Below are 18,423 nucleotides of genomic sequence, written 5' to 3'. Positions count from 1 at the left end.
TTATTATTTCAGTCTTCTTTTTTTTAAGCATAGCTGCAGATAATCAGTGAGTGTATTATCTGTTGTTAAATAACAAATTACCCCATTTAGGACTTTAAAACAGCACATTTATTATCTAGTTTTTGTTGGTCAGGAATCCAGGAGCCACTTATCAGCTGGGTGGTTCCCATGAGACTTAAAGTTGTCTCAGGTTTTTGCTGGGACTGGAGAATCTGCTTCCAAGCTCACTCGTTTTTGTCTGGAGACCTGAGTACCTTCCTTCTTGAGGCTCTCCATACACAGCCTGAGAGTTACAACACGGCAGCTGGATTCCCCAGGGCAAGTGATCCGATAGAGAGTGAGCAACACCGCACCGTCCCTTCTACCTTTTTCTGTTCTTTAGATGTAAGTCCAAACCAATGCAGTCACAGGAGTGGGATGACAGAGTCAACTGGAGGGGATTACCAAGGGCATGCAGAACACGAGGCAGTTAAATCACTGGGGACAATCTTGAAGGCTGGCTACCACAATGAGTTACAGTAAAATACATACAGAGATGAAGAAGAATAAAGTGTTCAAAGATAAGGGATAATAAAATCACTAAAATTCTGTATTTTAGATTTGTAAAAGAATCCAGTAGCATTATAGCATAATTGCAAAATAGGAGTTTTATCATTATTATTCTAAGTAAATTTTCTCTGTTCTTTAGCAGACCTCTAAGAAATAGTCATGAATCCTTAGAGTTATGTTATTAGAATTCAAAAAAGAAACTCAAAAACTATAGTAGGACCCCAGTGGACCCAGATGATACACCAAGAATTAATTTCCCCTTTTTGCTTTTGTTATAAGTTTTACAAATTCCTTCTTATCTACTGTTTATTAAAATGGGTATCTTAGGACAGGTTTTCTCTGGACAGTGCTTTAGTTGTATTTTGTAGATTCTATTATGTAGAATTCTTACAATTTTCTAGATACTCAAACTTCTTATTTTCAACTCTAGAGATGTATAATGTTTTAATTTCTAGATGATTAGGTTTAATTACCAGTTGTATTGTAGTTAGGTGGTGATGTTTGTACTGTAATCACTGTTGGGGTTTTTTTTGTGTTTTTTTTGGTTTTTTAAGATTTTTTTTTATTAGAGCAAGAGAGAGCACAAGCTGGGGGTGGGGAGGGGCAGAGGGAGAGGGACAAGCAGACTCCTTGCCAAACAGGGATCCTGACACGGGACTCCATCTCAGGACCCCGGGATCTTGACATGAACCGAAGGCAGATGCTTAACCAACTGGGCAACCCAGGCACCCCGGTTTTTATTTGTTTTTTTGTGTTTTCTTTTTAATACATGATTTTGATCATTTTGTAATATTTTTAATTCTGTTAGGACAGATCAAATACCAGTGTTCCTTAAAATTTTTTTAAGTAGTCTGGCACATTTATTCTTGCATGAATTTCACAATTTGTGTAATTATTTAACTATCTTATAAAGATTGAATTTCGTATTGCGTTGTCTTTATATTAGCATATTTTTATTCTAGTTTTATTTCCCTTGATGAGTATATTGCTTTCCACTTTCTTTTTCTTTTGATTTTATAAGAAAATATTTTTTAAATTGCATATGTATATCTAGATCTTTTTTTCCCCCAAATTCAGGGGCAGCTCTCTCCCAAGGAGAACAGTATTTGATGCGCCATGGTCAACATGAACAAAATTTCATCTTCTTCTTCATGAACCGTTGGTTGGGTGGTATAATCACCTGCATTTTCCCTTGTTGCATGTGACTCATGCTTAAATAACCAGGCATGTGTTTCAAGGGAATAATCAGTTTGAATAACTCAACAATGGAAACGTGAGTAATTAAAGAAACTCAGTCACGTGTAGTACAGAAAAGTCAATCTGTGAAAATTTCAACTCAGCCCATTTGTATATTGTACCTTTCTTAGTATAAAGTATGTTAAGCTTTTTATTAATGCCTTTAAAAATAAATGGTGAATTTTTTTAACCTTGACTATATGAGTATTTTTGTTTAGAATATATATGGTGAGGTATATCTGTATAAAATTGTAAGAGGGAAAAAAAAAGTAGGAAGAGAACTCAAACTTGCTTAGATAAAGGGTTGTAGGGCAAAGATACAACCATTTGTAAAGCATGTTGTTGATAATCCAAGTTTAGGAAACAAACCTTATGTGAAGCTGAGTGTCACAGCACTGGACCGACCCAGGCAGGAACCATGGCTCTGTTCCATTCCTTAGAAGTCATATTGTCATTCTCCTCTCCACACTTTATCTGCCTCTCTTTTCTGGCCTCCAGATTTTCCTCGTGCACACTGCTGAACATGGCTGCCCATGCTTTAGTGCTTTCATCACTGCCTTGCAGTTCCGTCTACCATCCATTTGACTGTATCTCTGTCGGTTCAAATTCTCAGGAGAGGTAGAGAATCCTGTTGCTTCAACTGAGTCTAAGGATGGGTATCCATGCATCTGGGATTCTCCCTAGTTTTTTTTAGCTGGGGGAGAAGAGGTTAATAGAAAAAGTTCTATTTCTTTCAGAAGTTTCGCCTGAACAAATTAAATGTACCTAACATATTGTAGCGGCCCAATACATGTTTGTTGAATAAATAAAATGAATATTCAATTCCTGGTAAGTAAACTTCACAGAATGAGATGTTATAAGGCTTAAGCTTTCTTGTACAGGTGAGTAGATTTTTATTTTTCTTGACAGCCAGTATTTTAAACATTTGGCGTCTTTTCTTTGCCTAAGTGAGTGTGCCAGGTTAAATTTAGTTATGAAGATAGTTTATTTGCTTTTGATGACATTTTTGGAAACCCTCTTTTAATACCTAACAGTTGGAAGGTAGCTGTAGGTTCAGGCAAGTCATTCATTTCAGCAGTTACTTAGTTTTGTTTATGTGCTGGGTACTCTTCTACCTGCTTGGAGATTTAGCAGTAAACAAAACAGATCAAAGGTCTTACAGTGGTGGGAACCACTGGCAAACAAGTGAAGTGTGTAAGGTGCCAGAGAGTAATGCATGCCGTAGACAGAGATGAAGCAGGGAAAGGGGTTGGACAGAGTGCAACTGGAATGTGGATGCTTTTTTTAAAAAGAATGGTCAAGAGGGCACCTGGCTAGCTCAGGCTGCAGAGCATGTGACTCTGATGTTGGGAAAGTATGTGACTCTTGATCTCGGGTTTGTAAATTCAAGCCCTGTGTTGTAGAGATTATTTAAAAATTAAAATTTTTTTGAAGAATGGTCAGGGAAGCTGAGGTGACATTTGAGCAGAGATGCGAAGGAAATAAGAGCCATTCATATATGTGGAGAAAGAACCTCCCTGGCAAAGGAAATGATAAGTACAAAGGCCCTAAGAGTGAGTTTGGCATGTTCAGGGAATGGCAAAGAAACCAGTGTGGCTGGAATGGAAGTGAACAAGGAGGAGAGATTACAGAGATGGAGGTAAGAGAGGTAGCCAAGGGTCAGGTGACCTGTAGGCCACTGTAAGGTCTTCTGCATTTATTTTCATCTGAGATCCACTGGAAGGTTTTGAACCAAAGGTATAGCATGATCTGATTTATTAAGTGTCTTATGACTGCTGTGTTTGTGTTGAAAATACACCATAAGGTTCAAGGGAGGCAGCAGACTGACTGGTTAGGACCAGGGGTTGGTAGTGGTTGGATCCGAATGTATTTTTTAAATAGAGCTCAGCCCTTGCCAATAGACTGATTACATGTGCAGTATGAAAGAGAAATCAAGGCTGACTCCCTAGGTTTGGGGCTTCAGCAAGTAGAAGAACAAAGGTGGAATTTGCTGACATGGAGAAATTGGCATAAAGAGTACTTGCGGGAAAGGAAGGATAGGAGTTGGGTTCAGACAGGTGAAATCAGAGATGAAACTCTTTACTCATTAAGAGGAGTTAGATACGAGTCCAGAGTTCAGAGGAGAGATCTGGGCTAGAGATGAAAAGGTAGAAGTTCGCATAGACTTGGAATTTCAAGCTGTTCAGCAGAACCAGATCTCCAAGCAAGTGCACTTACATAGAGATGTTGAGAACTCTGGAGTACCCCCGGTGTTTAGAGGTCAGATACGAGGAAAAGCAGTAAAGGAGACTGAGGGAACTCTGAGTTAGGAGGAAACCCAGAAGCGGTGCCCTGGAAGCCAAATGGAGCGTTCCAGGAGGGAGTGACGGGCCACATCAGAGTTACTGCTGGGTCAGATGCTGTTAACAAAGTAGGATGAGGGCTGGGAAGTGTTCACTGAATTGAGCACTATAGAGATCACTGGTGACCTTCATAAGAGCTGTTTTGGTGGGATGGAGAAGAGAACAGCCTTGTGGGAGAGAATGTAAGAAAGAACAACTGAATATTGCACTATATGAACAACTCTTTCAAGGAATTTTGCATTTCTGAATTTGTTATATATTAGTAACATATAACGAGTTTTTTTTGTGACTCTTAGTTCATTTGTGTACTTGTTTATGAATATGTCATTTGTTTACATTAAATTTCTTACTGTGAGTCCTGGTAAAAATCTGAAAAATACGGAGTTAGAACAAGAAGATGTAGGTATTGTTTGGATAAGAGGTTGAGGACGGTAGGGGATGTTTCTCATGTGGGCACAGTGGAAGAACTGAGGGAGTTGGAGAGGGTTGTTGGAATAGGTGATCAGAAGGGGAGAAGTTTAGAAACAAAAGGGTGAGTGTCAGAGCAGTGAGTCTCCCCCTGCTTGCCTCTCCCCCTGCTTGTGCTCTGACAAATAAATTAAAAATAAAAAAATCTTTTTTAAAGATTTTATTTATTTATTTGACAGAGAGACACAGCGAGAGAGGGAACACAAGCAGGGGGAGTGGGAGAGGGAGAAGCAGGCTTCCCGCGGAGCAGGGAGCCCGATGCGGGGCTCGATCCCAGGACCCTGGGACCGTGACCCGAGCCAAAGGCAGACGCTTAACGACTGAGCCACCCAGGCGCCCCTAACATACCATTTTTAATGGTACATGCACATGGGAGAGAATTCAAATAGTACAAAAAATATGCAAGAATCAAACCTCCCTCCTCCTAGCCCCTGGCTGTCCTGGTCCCCTCCTTAAAAGCAACCACTACTTTGTTTCTTGTATATCATGTAAGACGTTTTTATAAATATGCATGTGCATATATCCTGTCAGTCAGTCTTTAAAAAAACCTAACTAGGTTCTTTTTGGTTTAACAGTTGTATCATTTATCAAGTTGTTGCTTCTCATGTCCAAATCCAGCCTTCAGTGCCTTCTCTGCAGTAATAGATCCGGACTCTGTAAAGACCTGTCCCCTCAGCAGACACAGTATGAAGTTCGGTCACTAAAGGGTAGTGGTGAGACAGCATTTCTTTTCCCCACAAGGGACTACTTTTCCTGCTCCCAGTGTGCTTTTTCTAGCAGCTCCCGGCCTCATGTGTTTTTTTTATTTCCTAGCACCCCCTGTTGGCAGCACGAGGCACCACCACAGGAATGGCTTCCTCTGGTACCCCCAAGGCATGTTCTCGGCAAGCTCACACCTTCTTGGGCTGCATTTCCACAGCTTCGACCGACCTCCATGGCTGTGCTCTCTCCACTGAGGTCTGAATCTTAGAAATTCTATTTCGTACTTGGTGCTGATTCAGTAAGTGTTGAATCAAAAGCCTCTGTACTAAGAGCTTTTTTCCTTAAAGCCTACCTCTACTTCCCACATTGGCCTATTATACCAGAATGAATATACCAAACAGATCCTACACAAGCATTAAGGAGTACCTCTTGGCCCACAAAAGATTCACCTGGACCCCGTGTTAAAGTCTTGTTTCATTCAGGTAGAAATGAAATTTGTCATTTTATATATAACTTGAATACTTCTTCCATGTTTTGGCTTTAGGACAGATCAGTGCACCTCACTCCACTCCCATGGCTGTTTTTGATCTCCCTTACCACAGTTAACCTGAAAACCAGCTGCTGATCCCGAATAATGGAGGATTAGGTGTATAAATTTGATTGAAGGGCTGATCTTTTAGTTGGGGAGGATCATTCAGGAACTGCAAAGGTACTGGCAATCTGTTTCTTAAGCTCACTGATGGACAAGCAGTGTTGATTTGTGTTTTTTTTTTTAACATGCCTTATTATAAGTATCCTTTGATGTGCAATGTTTAATAATAATGTTTTGGAGAATTAGGTTTTTAGAATTGACAAAAATTCTTGATTCAGCGGTTTTCAGCTAATTCTTCTGTAGCTACATGTTATATTTCTGAATGCCTAGAGAGAATGGCAGCATCCATTTCTAGTAAATACTTAAGTGTTGCTATTGAGGAGGTCTTTCTTTCATGGCAGTAAACACGTGATGCCTTCTGCATCCATGAGGCAACCCAACAGGCTAAGTGTGATGAGGCTTGGCAGGCGCCACACACATTGACTCAAGACTTAATGGTTGTGGCCTGAGCTCTGATTCAGTCAGTGAAATGTCTGGAAATAGTCAACTCTTTCGAGTGTGGCATGTTGTCCAGTGCTTGGAAAAAACTCCTGTATCCTTCCTCTGTAATCTTGTGACTGACTAAAGATTTAAGTTCTCAAGTTTCTGGAAACGTCCACCAGTTGCTACCTTGGCTATAAAAGCTGAGTGTTTTGCAAAAATAGAATCATAAGGACTTTATTTCAATAGTGGTAGATGAGGTTATTTGCACCAACCCGCTCCCACAACTACCACCACCACTCAAAGTAGAAAATGCCCAGTATTATCTCCTTAAAAATCCCAAACCACTAACAATAAAGAACTACCTGGCCAAAACCCAAGCAAAAAGCAGAAACCAGAGAAGTAAAGTTAAGCCCTACAGCACCGAAGCTACTTTTCCATGAGAGTTTTGCCATTCTGTGCTAATTTGGGCTTCTCCTTTTCTCTCACAGGAGAACATCACTTGATCCCTAGAAAGTTTCTCCTTCTAAGGCCTTACACCTGGAAATGTTTTTAGCACTTTCTAGCATCCCCTGGTGTTCCACGCTTATCTTTTACTTTCTGTGTCCAGTTCTTGTAGTAGCCATTTCTCCAACGACTCTAGTTCCTTTTAGGGAGGCCAGTATTAGGAGTCAAGATCTGGTGTGTGGGGTGCTCATTACTACTAGGTCCCTTTCTAGTGTGTAGAGATATATAGCTCACTTGTGTATATGTAGATTTATATACCTATATAGGTTAAAAACCTTGAGTCCACACCAGTATTCCCCTATCTAACACCTTAGAGTTCTTTGTAGCCTCTCTTTTCAGTATTTGTAAATTCCTTCTCCAACAATGAGGAAACTTGGTTCTCATTCTACTTAATGTATTATGTACTTAACTTGTATATGCCAGTCACCTCCTCGGCCCCTGGATCTTGCCTCTGTCCCCCTCAGCCTTCCTGCTCCTCCCCCAGCCACATGCTCCCTCCAAAGGAAGGAAAGAGAAGGGAAGAGCAAGACACCCAGGGGATCATTCAGCAGGCTAATGTTTAAGAAGCACTACTGCTCTAACTCCGTATCTCCACTGACTCCTCTTATATTCTCCTGTGTTAAAAAAAAAAAAAAGCCCAAAATGGAGTTGCTTCTGCTCGTGCCCCACATCACCAAACCAAGACTTAATTTATAGTTTGACCTCTCCCAGAAATGGATTCGTCCACCAACGAAACAGGAATCGCCCAATTAGCGCTAGTTAGGTCATCTGCCCAGCAGACCGCTGCCATCCCCCCTAGAGGAAAATAACCTTACAGTAACCAGCCCACCTGCTTTTTTGCCTGCTGTAACTTTGTTCCTGCTCCCGTATACCTGTAAAAAAACTTTCATTTTATACAGCTTCTCAGAGCTCTTTTCTATGTCCTTCATTCATTGGATGCTACCTGATTCTAATCCACTTTTGTTTAAATGAGCTCTCAAAATTTTTAATATGCCTTAGTTCATCTTTTTTTTATTTGTCAGAGAGAGCACAAGCAGGGGGAGCGGCAGGCAGAGGGAGAAACAGGCTCCTTGCTGAGCAGGAAGCCCGATGAGGGACTGATCCCAGGACTGGGATCATCCAAAGGCAGATGCTTAACCGACTGAGCCACCCAGGCGACGCCCCCCCCTTATTTATTTATTTGACAGAGAGAGAGAGACAGCAAGAGAGGGAACACAAGCAGGGGGAGTGGGAGAGGGAGAAGCAGGCTTCCCGCTAAGCAAGGGGCCCGATACGGGGCTGGATCCCAGGACCCTGGGATCATGACCTGAGCCAAAGGCAGATGCTTAACAACTGAGCCACCCAGGTGCCCCCCGAAGGCAGCTTCTTAACGACTAAGCCACCCAGGCACCCCAATATGCCTTAGTTTATCTTTTAACACCTATTAGAATTCTTCCAGGAGTACACATTCCTTTTGTAATCATAAAAAAAAAAGTAGGCAATTTCTATAATTATCATTTTGTTAATTCTGAATTTTCACATCCTAAGTTCTCTTAAAAGACAGTTTTACCTATATGAGGTCCTGGGTGGCTCAGTTGGTTAAGCATCTGCCTTGGGCTCAGGTCATGATCCTGGTGTCCTGGGATTGAGCCCCTCGTCGGGCTCCCTGCTCAGCGGGGCACCTGCTTCTTTCTCTCCCTTTGCCCCTCTCCCGGCTTGTGCTCTCTCTCTCTCTCTGTCTCTCAAATAAATAAGCAGGCTCCCTGCTGAGCAAGGAGCCCAATGTGGGACTCAATCCCAGGACCCTGGGATCACGACCTGAGCCCAAGGCAGACACTTAACTGAGCCACCCAGGCGCCCCAATAAATAAAATCTTAAAAAAAAAAGTGGAGATCGAGTCTAGATAAATACAGGTCCAGGACCATAAAGTGTATGTGGGGGTTTGAAAACCTAATGCAAATGCACTTAATCGCATACAACTATTTTTATAACTTTTAAACTTTGTGCTTGTCAGTTTCTCCAAAATATGAAATCCTTTGCATAAGTGATTCCAGACCTTCAGAACCATTGTGAACTTTGAGTTAATGGTAATGAACACCAGCACCTTGTTTATTTTAGCCGTATGTGGTCGTGTGATAGAAAACGGTTTTTCAACAGGAACTGCTCATCATAAATAAGAAAATAAGTTCTACAGATACCTATTAAGCACCTATCATGTACTAAGTGCAGAGGAGGAGAACACAATAAACAAGACCAGGCCCAGAGAGTGTATGTGGGTGTAAGCAGGCTCAAGAAAGAGCAAGGCCAGAGCTTGACGGAAACCCCGACTCCCTGCGCAGGAAACACCTGCTCTCGCCAGAGCTGCAGCTCCCGCAGGGGAAACAAGGGGCCAGTGCTTGAGTCCAGTCATAGCTCTTCACTAGCAAAGATGGTGGCGCTGCTGTAAGCTTGGAAAAAAAGCATACCGTGAGACCAGCTGGCGTTGTATTTCAGGTATCTGTTCAGATTATCCCTCGTATGTACACATGGAATGTGGATGTAGAGCATTTGTTTCAATGTGATTGGAGGAGGGCTTGGAAAAGACGGAAGATTATGATGAAGCAAGACCACATGTTACTTGTTGAAGCAGTGGTAGATACGTGGTGGCTGTATGCTACGGTCTTATTTCTGTGTGGGTTCAAGTTTTTCTATAATAAAATATTTGAAAATCTCTTCATCATCTAGCATCAGAATAAAACAAGACAATGCTAGAGGAGATTCCCTTTCTCCCCAAGGTAATGTCAAGATTTGAGAAAATCAAATTTTCCTTGTTGTCTCCCTTAAGAACAGGTAGGTTCATGTTTTGCCCTTTGGGGTATCCACTCTCTGAGGTAGTCTCCCTTAGGCTTCCCGCCTTGGGCTGGCCCTGGGGTTGGATTCCTCTCTTCTGTACACTGTGAAGACTTGAAAACTAAACAATGTTAATTTAGTTCTAGACATTTCTTTAAGATGAAAGCTTGCTTCACTGTTCCACCTTTAACCCCAGGATCCCACTATTCACTTCATTTTTAATTATTGAGTAGTACTGTCTTTTCCCTTGTGTCTCCTTTACTCTCACACAATTACCACACTCACAACACTGCTGAGACCAGATGTGTGGGGGTCCTACCGCTGCCCCCCAGCAGCAATTCTCTTGACACCAGCTGGGTGTACTACAATTCAACTCCGTTCTAACACTCCCCAGAGACAGTGTCAGACCCCAGAGACAGTGTCAGACCCCAGGGTTAAGAGCTCACCCCCACAAGACTGCTCCTAGCCCACTTCATTTGCTAGAGTGGTTCACAGAACTCAGGGAAACACTTACTTACCAGTTTATTAGAAGGTATGATAAATGATACAGAGGAACAGCCAGATGAAGAGAGACTCAGGCCAAGTCTGGGGGGCGGGGGATCCTGAGTACAGAATCTTCCATCCTCATGGAGTTGGGTGTGTCACCCTCCCATTGTGGATGTGTTCTCTCACCTGGAAGCTCCCTGCACACTATACTGTTGGGATATTTATGGAAGCTTCCTCAGGTTGGCTTGATGAATCATTAATTCCATTTCCAGCCCCCTCCTCTCTCTGGAGAATGGGAGGTGGGACTGAAAATTCCAACCTTCTAATCATGGCTTAACCTTTCTAGGAACCAGCCCCCACCCAGGAGCCCACCCAGAGCACCCAGGAGCCACCCACCTCATTAGAACAAAAGGTGCTCTTAGTGCTCTTACCACTTAGGGATTCACAAGGGTATCCAGAGCTAGGTACCAGGGGGGTGGGGGGGTGAAATCTATGTATTTTTCTATTATCTCACACCCAATTACTTAACACTGATTTCTTTTAAGAACATACTTAAAACTATTTAATCAGAAATTTTGATTGTTTTAAGGAAACTGTCCGTCAACGACCCAACCCTGTCATATTTCCCTATGCTCATTTATGCTAAAAAAAAAAAAAAAAACTAAGGCACTCCAGAAGAGTAGAAATCTCTTAGGAAAATAGGTTTTTTAAAATGGATTATGACACTGTAAAATGAGAATGAAAGAATGAAAAAGAAAAAAGGCAAAGGAAGAAATAAATAAGCGAAGCCTCTGGAATATGCTGGAGTCTTTACACCTGATGTAAGAGGTAACTCACTCCTGACCCAGGAATTTACAAAATGTTCTTCCTGAAGAAAAATTAAGATTCAAGTTATCAACTGTTTCACTTATACACTGATCTGTGAATAATAGTTGCTAGAACTTGCCCCACCCCCAATACAGAGTTGCATCGGATTGAGGGGCACGGTATTTGGACAATCATTCCTTTAATTTTCATTTCTATTAATGGAATTTTTTAATGCATTGCAAAAAAAAAAAAAACCAGAACACCTGTGAATGTTAATTTGAGCCAACAAGGAGCCTTCTCAGGGTCATGTCTTCCACAGATCCAGTTCAAAATCCGAATTATATTTACATTTCACAGATATACTTTGACTAATGAGGAAGTGTAAGCTACAGGGAGGAAAATGGATTCAGAAGGGTGGATAGGATCCAAGCGATCCTTCTGGTAGGAACACCAGATTTCTTTCTGAGCAAACACTCCTCTCCCACTTTCAGGTCATATTCTTTTCAGGGTTCTCTTTTTTTTTTTTTTTTTTTTTGAAGATTTTATTTATTTGACACAGAGAGAGAACAAGCAGGGGGAGCAGCAGGCTTCCCGCGGAGCTGGGAGCCCGACGCGGGGCTCGATCCCAGGACCCCGGGACCATGACCTGAGCCGAAGGCAGACGCCAAACAACTGAGCCGCCCAGGCGCCCCAGGGTTCTCATATTCTGAGTCCTCCTAGCCAATGAGTTCTCTTTTTGCTTCAGCCAATTCGGGATGGGTTTTCTGTCACTTGCCACTAGGGACTCCTTGCTAATAAGAGTATAAAGTAACTCGGCAGGCAGCAGCAGCTGTGAGGCCGGCTGGGGGTGCTGGTGCCTGATTTGAATGTCTTACGCTGGCCTTTAGGTGGGGGCAGCCAAGGACGGCTAGGGGAAGTGGCCTCAAAGAGGGAACATTGGCTCTAGTTCAGCAAGACAATGTCCATGTGGGAAACAAAGGCAAAAGAAATGCAGCTTGAATTAAAATCTCCTTATAGCTTGCAGCCCACCGAGAGGTACCTGAAACCCGCAGAGTGTGACCTTCCTCAAGGAACCCATGGCCGCCTCAGCACCTTAATGTTTAAAAGTAACCTTCATCGGGCGCCTGGGTGGCTCAGTCGTTAAGCGTCTGCCTTCGGCTCAGGTCATGATCCCAGGGTCCTGGGATCGAGTCCCACATCGGGCTCCCTGCTCGGCAGGGAGTCTGCTTCTCCCTCTCCCACTCCCCCTGCTTGTGTTCCTGCTCTCCCTGTCTCTCTCTGTCAAATAAATAAATAAAATCTTAAAAAAAAAAAAAAAAAAGTAACCTTCATCTTGGCAGCAGCGGCCCCTCGAGGTCCTGAAAGCCTTCCTTCCAGATTCCTTGGAGACTTGCACTCTCCCTAACCCCCACTAATTAAGGATACCCTCAGTCACGCCTCACAATCCCAGTATAGCTCTTTTTGCCCACAGGTCCTGTCCCGTGAGTAGGGAGGGGATGTAGGTGATGTTCGGTGGGGTGGAGTCCAGAGCTGACGACCAAGAAAGAATTCTTGAGACGTCTTTGGTGCAGAATGGGGGTTTATGAAAGCATGGGAACAGGACCTGTGGGCAGACAGAGCTGCTGCACCGGGGCTGTGAGGGGTGGCTGATATACTCGGGAGTTGGGGAAGTAAGGAAAAGGGAGGTTTCAAAAGAACTTTCATATGCTTAAGAGGACCGACCTATAAGATACTGGGGGCCTTGCCATTGTCAAGGTCGTTCTTCCCTCTAGCAAGGCATTAAGATTAAAATAGTGGGGAGATCCTGGAAGAATGTCACACATGTCCCACCCACGACTGGGGGTGGGGGGAGGTTGCAGGGTGTCAGCTTGTGCTTTGTCTTCGGCTGGCCTTCTGCTCCCACATCAAAGGTCTACCAGGAGAGATGGGAGGCCCCTGACTCCCCCAGCTAGGCTCGCGCAGGGGACTACGTGACCGGGCTCACAGAAATCCCAAATGCGGAGAAATGCTGAGGCATACAAAACCAGAGATAAAGGAACATGAGGAGACTGATGTAATTTTTGAATGTAGGTGAGGTTTGGTGGGGTGAGGTGCGGCGCTGACGGCCAAGAAACGCTCTTGAGACATCTTGGGTGCAAAAAAGGTGGTTTTAGGGGCGCCTGGGTGGCTCAGTCGATTGGGCGGCTGCTTTTGGCTCGGGTTGTCCCAGGGTGCTAGGATCCAGCCCTGAGTCCGCAGGGAGCCTGCTTCTCCCTCTCGCTCTGCCCCTCCCCTTGCTTGTGCTTGCGCTCGCGCTCTCTCTCGCTCATAAATAAAATCTCTAAAAAACAAAGGGAGGGGGCTATTAAAGCACAGGGGACAAGACCTGTGGACGGAAAGAGCTCCTGCTCTGGGGTTGTGAGGGGTCACTGATGATATACTCCCGGAGTTGGGGGAAGTAAGGAAAAGGCAGGTTTTCAAAAGAACTTTCATATGCTAAAGAGGACCTACAAGATACTGGAGGCCTCGCCATTGTCAAGTTTAGGTTGTTTTTCCCTCTAGTAAAGCATTAACGTTAAGACAGTTGGGAGTTTCCTTCTGGAAGTTAGGTTATTGACAAAAATGCTTTTTTCTTGTAAATCACTAAGACATTTTGTAAACTGAGGGAGACGGTGATCTCTGTTAGTTAACCATTTGTTTTCCCTTCCCTTAGCTTGAGAGCAGACAGGAGTGCCTGAGGAATGCCACACATAGCCCACCTGGGACTTGGGGGAGGGGGGCAGGTTGCAAGGTGTCAGCTTATGCTTGCCCTTCGCTTGCCCTCTGCTACCTCATCAGAGACCATCTCGTTACGTCTTTAATGTCAGAGACGAGATATCCCTAGGACAGTGACAGCGTGGACCACTAAAAATTACCAAACTTCAAAGAAAAGTAAACAGGGTTCTATGAAGTGGTAGAGACGTCAAGAAGATTTAAGTTCCCTGGTCAGTTTTCAATAAAAGGCTGCCCGTGAAAGCCCTCAGTGGCAACTCTCCCTCTAGAGAGCTTTTTCTTTTCCTTTCTGTTCTCACCTTCACTTAATAAACTTTCACTTCACTTCACCCTTTTGTGTCTGATGTGAGAAACCAAGGCAGAAGAAAAATTACTGAGTTTCCTTACTGCCTACAGCCCACTGACAAGTCCTTGAAACAGGCAGAGTGACATTCCACTAAGGACTCAGCTGCCTCGATGTTGACACTTTGCCAAGGGCAAAAAACAATCCTAGCCCGAAATGCCCTCTCTGCCCCCCCATCCTGTAAACTTACTTTAATATATACAAATTCCATTAGAAATTTCCTTTATCTCTAAACCCCCTAAGATACGGGTTGGCAATCACCACCCCCACCCCGCCGAAGCATATGACCCACCGATATACATCTGAAGGGTCTCATGACTGAATTTCTACTAAACAGTAATAAATGACCTTTCATAATAGCTAGCCCCCTCAGGATCTGGAAACCTTGTTACCGAAATACCTGGGAGGCTTACACTATCCCTAACCCCCTCCCAACTTGAAGATACATAACCACCACCCCTCATAACCCCATGGGTACTGTCCCTGTGCTTTAATAAAATCACCTTTTCACACCAAAGACGTCTCAAGAATTCTGGCCGTGGGCTTCGAACCCTAAGGTTCTTTCCTATATCATTGTCCTTGAGATTGATTCTTCGACTCGGTGAGACAAGAACCCTGCAATCCTGCAACAGTGTGATTTTCTTCACTCTGCCAAAAGAGAGGTAGAAGAAATCAAAGAAGGGAAGATGAAACAAATAGAGCCCAGGCCAAATAAGAATGCCACCCCCCTTGTAATTCAGATATTAGTGATGTGGTCTGGGAATATAGGTAAGGTTCGGTGGGGTGGAGTCCAGAGCTGACGACCAAGAAAGAATTCTTGAGACGTCTTTGGTGCAGAATGGGGGTTTATGAAAGCATGGGAACAGGACCTGTGGGCAGACAGAGCTGCTGCACCGGGGCTGTGAGGGGTGGCTGATATACTCGGGAGTTGGGGAAGTAAGGAAAAGGGAGATTTCAAGAGAACTTTCATATGCTTAAGAGGACCGACCTATAAGATTACTGGGGGCCTTGCCATTGTCAAGTTCAGGTTATTTCCCCCTCTAGCAAGGCATTAACAGTTAAGATAGTTGGGAGATTCCTGGAAGAAAGTCAAGCACATCCCATCCAGGAGTGGGGGTGGGGGGAGGTTGCAGGGTGTCAGCTTCTGCTTTCTCTTCAGCTAGCCTTCTGCTCCCTCATCATTAGCACGTCATCAAAAGCCAACCTGAGAAAGCATTTGCTGTTATAAATTAACACGACACCAACAAATCCCTCATAGCTTTGAATATACTGTGCAATTTCCTCTAAGGATTTCTTCCTTTGAAGAAATTCAGATCTGTAATTAGTAAACCATAATTAAAATTTACCTCAGTGCTACGTAGAGAGGTCTTACATCTTTTATTGTGGTGATGATTACACAATAAACATTTGTTAAAACTTACTGGATTGTACATCTAAAAATGATGAAATTTATCATGTTTCAATAAACTGTCAAATTTTACCTCAGCACTTATGAGACTCATCATTATTTTCATATAATTCTTCCTTCTTTTTCTTCCCCCAGTGTGCACTCAGTTGTTGGTTTATTTCTCAAGATGTGCACACTCCAGTGTTGAGTCAGCAGGGGCAGCTGTGGCTCCTCCGTACGTACAGCTCCTTCCGTGGCTCAGGTTACAGACAACTTCATAGTTAGGGCACGGCGCACACAAGATAAACAGGAAACCTAAAAACCCCAAGCTACTCCAAGAAGACACGCGGGAGGGGGAGGGAATTCTTCCTTACTTCTATTAGTGACAACATGTATAATAATTTAAAAATTCAATCTTCGGATTATCTTTTCCTTTGAAACAAATATAGAATACAATCAAAGAGATTCTGACTTACCGATATACATAGGCTGGATGTGTTGTTTATTTGTTAAACTACGGTTACTAAATCCAGTTCCTGTGGTTATGATGTGAGAAACTAAGGCAAAAAGAAAAATTAAATTTCCTTACTACCTACAGCCCACTGTCAAGTCCTTGAAACAGGTAGAGCGACATTCCTCTAGGGACTCAGCTGCCTCGATGTTAATACTTTGCTAAGGGCAAAGGCAATTTTAGCCCAAACCTCCCCACTCCAGCCTGGATCCTGTAAGCCTACTTGAACATATAGAAATTCCTCTGGAAACTACCTTTATCTCTACCCCCCTAAGATATATGTTAGCAATCATCCCCCAAGAATATAACCCACTGATATACATCTGAAGGGTCTTATGATGGAGTTTTTACTCAATAGTAATAAATGACCTTTTCCTAACAATAGCTAGCCCCCTCAATGTCCTGGAAACGTTTTTGGTTTTTTTTTAAGATTTTATTTATTTATTTCCAAAATACCTGGGATGCTTACACTATCCCTAACCCCCTCCCAACTTGAAAGTATATAATGGGCCACTCCTCGTGACCCCAGTGCAGCTCCTTCTGCCCACAGGTCCTGCCCCCATGCTCTAATAAAAACACCTTTCTGCACCAAAGACATCTCAAGAATTCTTTCTTGGTCATCAGCTCTGAACCCCAACATCTTTCCTACATCAGTTACACATAAGTTACTGGGAGTAAAGGAAATTATATAAAAAAGTACTATACAGGTTTCCTCTGCTACTCAAAAGTAGAGCATTCCCATTTTCATAAACCAAATAGCATAAAGCAAAGAAGCTATTATCATTAATTAATATGGAAAACTTTTTGAGCTTTCCCAGATGCCAAAGATAACCTCCGTTAGGTTTTTCTGATACTTAGGACACATCTTGCTAACTAATGCATAAGATGAATGAAGATTAAGCACCAATGCTCACAGACAGCTCAAAGCCGCAGCGGCTTGATGCTGAGACGCTGAGATGCTGAGTGTAGTTCCCAGGAAGGAGCCTGGTGGCGCCACTCTCATGGCCCCAAGAGGGGCACTGCACTAGAAGGGCTTGCTGCAAACCAAATGCTGAGCACTATTTTTGCTTTTTGTCTTTTTTTATAAAAGTGAAAATCCTCTCCGGATTTCTTTTTTTAGATTTATTTATTTGAGAGAGTGCACACAAGCTGGGGGAGGGGCGGGGAGAGAAAGAGAGAGACAGAGAGAAAGAAGCAGATTCCCTGCTCAGCTCGGCACAGAACCTGACTCAGGGCTCAATCTCAAGACCCTGAGATCATGACCTGAGCTGAAATCAGACACTTAACCACTGAACCCCCCAGGTGCTCCCAGACTTCTTTAGATTAGATAAAACAGGTACCAATGTAGGTCTTCCATAGAAGTGGCTTAAATGCAAACTTTCAAGAAGCAGGGATACTTGTATTTCATCTGCTGAATAAAACACAACTTCTTAAAAATGGAAATTAATGGGACACCTGCCTCTTGATCTTGGGGCTGTGAGTTCAGACCCCACAATGAGTGTAGAGATTACTTACATAAATAAACTTTAAAAAAATGGAAATTTTGAAATTTAAAAAAGAGTATATTGAACACCATTTACAAAACATATTCCTATCCACAAAAGTGAAGCAATTTTTAAGTTAACTTAAAAAAAAAAGTCCTCTATTTCAAATATAAGGGTCCTTTCTAGTCGTATTGTAGTAACAAGTGGTCTGGGAGTCAAGAAGCTAGGTTAGTCCCACTTCCAATACTAACAGGAAGGTGACCATTCTAGTCACTGTTCTCTCCTCACATGAGCAAATTAACTATCAGGTGACTCATTTATTTCTTCAGGGCCACCATCCTGTGGACAGCCAGGTCCTCAGTTTTAAGGCGTCCAAATCTCTCCTGGGATTTCCCCTGTCTATGCATAACCTGCCTGGCACATGACAGATGAGGTGGTACCCAACCCGCATGCTTGGTATGGACTTAGGAGGCACTCAATACAAGGTACTTTCTTAAACATTACAATAAAATCTACTTATGCTTTTTTTTTTTGAATATTTATTTGAGAGAGAGCACGAGAGAGAGCAGAGAGCACAAGCAGTGGGCTTGTGGGGGAGCGGCAGGCACAGGGAGAAGCAGATTCCCCGCTGAGCAGGGAGCCCGATGTGGGACTCCATCCCAGGACCCTGGGATCAAGACCTGAGCCGAAGGCAGATGCTTAACCAGCTGTGCCACCCAGGTGCCTCTGAATTCACATTTATACTTAATTTTCTATTTATACTAAAACTGAATAAAAGTAAATTAGAGATTCTGTATTTACTTTAATTATAAAGCAATGAAATTATCACATCAATTTAATCATAAGTAACTTAAATACAATAATGTGTGATGACTTTGAAAACATTTAACAAAATAATAGAAAACAAAATTAACCGAGTGAAGTACTATTAAATCCTGGGCAATTTCTGTGACAGGACACAAATTTTAAA

The 18,423-nt window shown here is 43.0% G+C and overlaps 2 protein-coding genes across 14 annotated transcripts in view; one reads left to right on the top strand and one right to left on the bottom strand.

The window, feature by feature from the left end:
• Nucleotides 1-1,981, top strand: part of LOC114198234 (survival motor neuron protein-like) — a 36,545-nt gene extending 34,564 nt beyond the window's left edge. For all 3 annotated transcript variants that reach the window (XM_088023343.1, XM_088023342.1, XM_088023341.1), the window contains one exon: nucleotides 1,627-1,981. The gene's annotated coding sequence lies outside the window, so the exon portion shown is untranslated. The remainder of the gene's footprint in view (nucleotides 1-1,626) is intronic.
• GTF2H2 (general transcription factor IIH subunit 2) overlaps nucleotides 1-18,423 on the bottom strand; it is a 43,606-nt gene that overhangs the window by 1,764 nt on the left and 23,419 nt on the right. For 3 of the 11 annotated variants that reach the window (XM_088023338.1, XM_088023334.1, XM_088023340.1), the window contains 2 exons: nucleotides 15,553-16,015; nucleotides 14,575-15,275 (listed from right to left, as the gene is read on the bottom strand). The gene's annotated coding sequence lies outside the window, so the exon portion shown is untranslated. Of the gene's footprint in view, nucleotides 1-2,154; nucleotides 2,480-6,590; nucleotides 10,380-13,007; nucleotides 13,298-14,574; nucleotides 15,276-15,552; nucleotides 16,016-18,423 lie in introns of those variants that run through there. The other 8 variants (XM_088023333.1, XM_088023336.1, XM_088023339.1 and 5 more) reach the window with 7 other exon arrangements.

Source organism: Eumetopias jubatus, unplaced genomic scaffold, assembly GCF_037043125.1.
Source record: "Eumetopias jubatus isolate StellerSeaLion01/CBP00866 unplaced genomic scaffold, mEumJub1_p1.0 scaffold_5, whole genome shotgun sequence".
In the NCBI taxonomy this organism is placed as follows: domain Eukaryota; kingdom Metazoa; phylum Chordata; class Mammalia; order Carnivora; family Otariidae; genus Eumetopias; species Eumetopias jubatus.
The sequence above is the reverse complement of the archived record's forward strand: the minus strand, read 5'-3'. Positions and strand labels throughout refer to the sequence as shown.